The sequence below is a fragment of the Ovis aries genome, chromosome 9, assembly GCF_016772045.2.
Source record: "Ovis aries strain OAR_USU_Benz2616 breed Rambouillet chromosome 9, ARS-UI_Ramb_v3.0, whole genome shotgun sequence".
Lineage (NCBI taxonomy): Eukaryota > Metazoa > Chordata > Mammalia > Artiodactyla > Bovidae > Ovis > Ovis aries.
This window is the reverse complement of record NC_056062.1, coordinates 31,436,543-31,442,847: the sequence shown is the minus strand read 5'-3', so window position 1 is coordinate 31,442,847 and position 6,305 is coordinate 31,436,543.

The following is a 6,305-nucleotide window of genomic DNA, read 5'->3' as shown; positions in this document are numbered from 1 at the left end:
GTTTAGCAAACAGCAGAGCTATGTTGTTGTGTCAGGAATAAAGCTATAAGCCTAAAAAACCCCTTAGTGTTCAGTTCAGTTCAGTTCAGTTCAGTTCAGTTGCTCAGTCATGTCCAACTCTTTGTGACCCCATGAATTGCAGCACGCCAGGCTTCCCTGTCCATCACCAACTCCCAGAGCTCACTCAAACTCACATCCATCGAGTTGGTGATGCCATCCAGCCATCTCATCCTCTGTTATCCCCTTTTCCTCCTGCCCCCAATCCCTCCCAGCATCAGGGTCTTTTCCAATGAGTCAACTCTTCACATGAGATGGCCAAAGTACTGGAGTTTCAGCTTTAGCATCATTCCTTCCAAAGAAATCCCAGGGCTGATCTCCTTTAGAACAGATTGGTTGGATCTCCTTGCAGTCCAAGGGACTCTTGAGAGTCTTCACCAACATCACAGTTCAAAAGCATCAATTCTTCAGCGCTCAGCTTTCTTCACAGTCCAACTCTCACATCCATACATGACCACAGGAAAAACCATAGCCTTGACTAGATGGACCTTTGTTGGCAAAGTAATGTCTCTGCTTTTGAATATGCTATCTAGGTTGGTCATAACTTCCCTTCCAAGGAGTAAGCGTCTTTTAATTTCATGGCTGCAGTCACCATCTGCAGTGATTTTGGAGCCCAAAATAATAAAGTCTGACACTGTTTCCACTGTTTCCCCATCTGTTTCCCATGAAGTGATGGGACCAGATGCCATGATCTTTATTTTCTGAATGTTGAGCTTTAAGCCAACTTTTTCACTCTCCTATTTCACTTTCATCAAGAGGCTTTTTAGTTCCTCTTCACTTTCTGCCATAAAGGTGGTGTCATCTGCATATCTGAGGTTACTGATATTTCTCCTCAGTGTTCAGTTAGGTTTAAAAAATTAGATTTGGTTAAAATTAAACTTTACTAAACCAACTGCAAATAGAAAAAAATTATTAGACATTCAAAAAATGTTTTAATGTAAGGTATTGACACATTGGGTGTAGGAGAAAGCAATGTATTCATTTGAGATTTCAAAGACTTTTAAGAACTTTATGATATTTTTCTACAATGACTAGAAGAATTCAAAACTGCCATAAGTTTTATCTATTAAATGTGCTACCATTTATACAGCAACAATCCTTTTTAAAAATCACTTTAAAAATGTTATTTCTAGTAACCAGCTAACGCTAATGATCAAATACGTTAGTATTTAAACTTTCCATCAGTTGGGATTACATTTAACTGTTCTATTCCTAGGGTTTTGCACAGTACCTGGGATATAGCAGTTGCATAATATTTGTTAACTATTTTCAGTGAATAAGTATGTAAAAGAGTATTGTCTTATATTTTTAAGAAGGTAGAGACTTATAAGAGCTTCCCAGGTGGCACTAGTGGTAGAGAAAGCTTGCCAGTGCAAGAGATGTAGGAGACGCTGGTTCTATTCCTGGGTCAGGAAGATCTCCTGGAAGAGGGCATGGCAACTCACTCCAGTATTTTTGCCTGGAGAATTCCGTGGACAGAGGAGCCCGGTGGTCTATGGTCCATAGGTTTGCAAACAGTCAGACATGACTAAGTGACTTAACATGCATGCACAGAGATTTATAAATACTGAAAATTATAAATTTAGAAAAGTAGAGATTTAGATATTTGTAAATACTTATCCAGATTTTTACTGCCTGAATGCCACCTGTAAAATCAAGGATATCTTGGAGTTATTACAGTCAGGAAAGAGACTATGGATCAGATTGAGCCCAGGAGAGGTTCTGTCTATAGTTATGAGTAAAAACACAGAGCTGAGAAAAGACAGTAAAAAGCCCTGAGAAGATTGCTGAATTTAGATGGAAGTGGGCCAAGAGAAAACAGAGAAGTGAAATGACAGGAAGGGAATAGCCTATGAGGCCTGTGAGGTAATGGCTTAGGGAAAATTAATTAATTGAAGAGTGGGCAAGATATAAATCTATGCATACTGACCATGCAGTGTGCTCTTCCTTTTATATGGAAGTGTCTGCATTTTCCAAGGAATGAAAGAGCCCCCAGTCACACAAAATCACACCAGACACCACCAATTACTGTGCTTAGTGCTTGCTATGATGGAAGGGAGTTTCCAAGCACCAGATACCACCCTCTCCCTGCCTGTGGGATTAAGGAAAATAAGAATACAATTTCTCCAACCATATTACTCTTCTCTGCCCTCAGTGGTTCCATGGAAACCACCACTGGAAGGCTGATCAATATTAGAGACAGAAGCCTATTTATTTAAGCCCAGAATGTCTTATACCATCTTAGACCTTCCACCTAGTTCTCTCCTCCAAGCAGAATCCATTGAAAACTTAAAAAAAAAAAAAATTTAAACCTATTCCTATTCTTTTCCCCACTACTACTGCTACTGCTAAGACACTTCAGTCGTGTCCGACCCTGTGCAACCCCACAGATGGCAGCCCACCACGCTACCCCTTCCCTGGGACTCTTCAGGCAAGAACACTGGAGTGGGTTGCCATTTTCTTCTCCAGCGCATGAAAGTGAAAAGTGAAAGTGAAGTCGCTCAGTCATGTCCGACTCCTAGTGACCCCATGGACTGCAGCCTACTAGGCTCCTCCATCCATGGGATTTTCCAGGCAAGAGTACTGGAGTGGGGTGCCATTGCCTTCTCCCTTTTCCCCACTTCCCAAGTCAATAATATGTCACCTTGAAAAACATGTAGTCAAACTTCCTTCACAAAAGGATAACTGGGGCTTCCCTGGTGCCAATGCAGGAGACACGAGTCTGATTCCTGGTCTGGGAAGATCCCACATGCCACAGAGCAAGTAAGCCTGTGCACCACAACTACTGAGCCCGTGCTCTAGCACCTGCAAGTACTGAGCCCATGTGTCACAGTTGCTGAGGCTGGCATACCCTAGAGCCTGTACTCTGCAACAAGACAAGCCACTACAATGAGAAGCCTCTGCACCACAACTAGAGAGCAGCCTCTGCCCACTGCAGCTAGAGAAAGCCCATGCACAGCAACGAAAACCCAGTGCAACCAAAATAAATAAATAAAGTGTTTTTAAAAGACACATATTTAAAAATAAAAAAGACTTCTGGTATATAAGTCAATCAACCAATGATACATGCATGCATAAATGAATGAGTTCTTTTCAAGTTAAGACAACAGGTGAAATAGGTGATGAGTTATTTCAACATCTATACCCTTTGCCTGTGCATAGCAAGACACATTGTAATTTCAAGAGTCATTATCATGACATAAGTAAGGGAAAAATAAAGTAGAACAAAATGGCAAGCTTTATGATTGTTTTTTGTTGAGGAGGCTGTGAAGACAGAGTGCTCTACTTGCTTTGCCACTAACAAGTCATGTGAACTTATTAAAAAGCTAAAACAAGAGTTCTTCACCTTATGAGGTCTGGGAGAGGATCAAATATTTTAGAGCAGTACCTGGCATTTTTTTGAGGGATAAAATGTAGGACTTAGACTCTGTTTTCTAGCCAAAAAGAAGATATTTGGACAGATAAGGAAGAAAGCTCAGTCACAGAAAAATTAGATCACTGTTTAAAGGTACTCAGATGAAGATGAAGACTAGTGCTGCTCACTGCTTGGGCTTCAAGTGTCCTTGTTTATTCTAACCCTGTCTCTTTATTAGCCCTTTAGTTGATTTTGAAGTTTTCAGGCTTGACAGTAGCCATAGCCTCTGCCACATGTCACATGCTCATGCCACCTAAGCATCTGCCAAGCTATTCAATCATGACTTAATCTCATGCAAAATCATCAACCCTTCTTATTTTCCGTGGGTTTTAGGCACAGTATGCGCAGGGAGACTGGTTAGGTCTGACTTCAACAAAGTGGCTTGGCTGCCATTCATACCAGGTAGCCAGGAAGAAGCAACTGTCTTTGTACAGTGCCATGACTTTAACAAACGTAAACCAATAAGTTGGGTTTAGAAATGATTTACTTTGAAAGAGCTGTGGTTGCAGTACCCTTACCTCTAAGAACTAGACCTCTGCATTCCACACCCATGCCAGGAACTCATCTTTCCTCTCTAGGGTCTGACTTGAGGCTAGAGATGCAGGGGAATTTATGGCAGAGGGCAGAATGCCCACGTCAGTCTCGTCTTTCTCTCTAAATCAAGTTTCTCAATCTACCAAAACATCAGGAAAATGTGTGCGCATTTCAAAGTCTGGATCATTTCAGCTTTGAATTAAAGGACTGGCATTTGTCTTGTGGATTTCAAACACACGTACACACACACATACATCACTTCTACATATTTTTGGTTAAGGCTTTCAAATGACAGGTCCCTCTCTTTCCCTACTCCAGCACACTCACTTCTTGGCCTTCTATTTGTTGACAAGCCTTGAATTTCAAGCCACTCAATAACTCAGGTCTTTTTCACTTGAAAAGGGACTTTCCATTCAGGAAGGAAATCCGTAGGAGCAAAAAGGCTTAGCTGACCCCATACTAAATAGCCTCATGTCCCAAAGATTCAAGGAACTGGCCCTTGGGCAATCCTTCGCATTATTCTCTGAATGCCATGACCTATATGTCAAAGTGAGAGGATGCTTGGGGATGTTTCTTGTCTTTGCAAAGCAATGCTCCAGGGACAAAGAAGCTCTTTGACTGGTCAGTCAAGACGGCCACGAGGTGGGAGCCATAAACCAGGCGAGCCTGGGCAGTGTGCATGCTGACATTTTTCATTCCTAATATCCCACAAGTATTTCAGCTTCAACAGAGCCTCTGTGCATATGAAAAGGAACTTTTTTGTTTCTTGATTTTGTTATATTATGTTTGAAAATTCCTAGCAGCCTCCCAATTACCCATGTGAAAGATAGACCAGCAAAACTATTTTTTTCACCACCTTTGTATCCTTCATTTTACAAGCAAAAAGAAACACTAATATTGCTGTTTTTTCCTCTAGGTATATGAAATCCATACTTCTTCCTTCCCCAGATGGCCTTATGTTTTTGCCTCTGGAGCTTAGAATTCCCAGCAGCTGTTGTTCAGTCTAGTCTGCCCACAGCCTTGCCCAGCCCTCGGGGACATGCCGGTAAGTAGATTAGATCCCAAACATTTAAATAAAATAATAATAATAATAATAAGCATGGCCAACTTTGTAAACATGAGTGACCTATTGTAAGAAAAGAACTAACATTTTGCACAAAGATAGATTGAGATGTGTGTGTGTGGCGTTGTGGGGGGGATGGGCAGGCAAAACATCCCCAGTCATCAGGGGATGTATGCATGTACTGTCAATACCTTCGAGAAGCAGCTCTGTTGCTTTTTTTTTTTTTTTTTTTTGAATGGGAAAGGAGTGCAGGATTATTTTATACTGTTGGTAATCTAGGTACTTGGTTTTGTTACTTGTCTGGCTGGTTTTTTTTTTTTTTTTTTCCATCTAGAGATAGTCTGTGGAGAAGGCAACGGCACCCCACTCCAGTATTCTTGGAAAATCCCATGGACGGAAGAGCCTGGTGGGCTGCAGTCCATGGGGTCGCTGAGAGTTGCACACGACTCAGTGACTTCACTTTCAGTTTTCACTTTCATGCATTGGAGAAGGAATGGCAACCCACTCCAGTGTTCTTGCCTGGAGAATCCCAGGGATGGCAGAGCCTGGTGAGCTGCCATCTATGGGGTCGCACAGAGTCAGACATGACTGAAGTGACTTAGCAGCGGCAGCAGCAGCAGAGATTGTCTGCAAGACTTTTGTCCTCTTTCTCTCCCCCATCTCCCACCCCAAGAACACTCAACTTATCCTTTTGCTGGAAAATTTCATTCAGAGCTGTCCCTCCTTTTCTTCCTCCCTCCTTTCTTCCCTTCCTTCCCCCCCCCCCCCCCCCCCCCCACCCCACCCCACCCCACCCCACCACCTTCTTCTTCTGGTCAAACATTTTTTGAATGTGTGCTGTGTGACAGGCACTGGGCTCACTTCAAAGGAACAAAAACCAACAAAAGTAATGACAAAAGTCTTTTCCCTACTTTATATGCTGATTGGGAAGAGATATAAAATAGAAAATGATGTACATAAATGCACCAGTATAACTGCTATGCAAGCAAAGCCTAGGAAGCTATAGCAGCACACACTGAAGACTTAATCTTATTATAGGAGTCTGAGAAGTTTCCCTAAGGAACAGCAGTTAAGCTGATGCATGAAGGGCAAGAGAATACAGTGAAGTATCACAGAATTTATGATAGAAGTTTTGTTAGGATACCAGAGGAATGCAAAGGAAAGTGAATAAATTCTACCTGGGAGAAGGAAAAAAGTATATAGCTTTCTGTGTGTGTGTGTGTGTGTGCTCAGTGA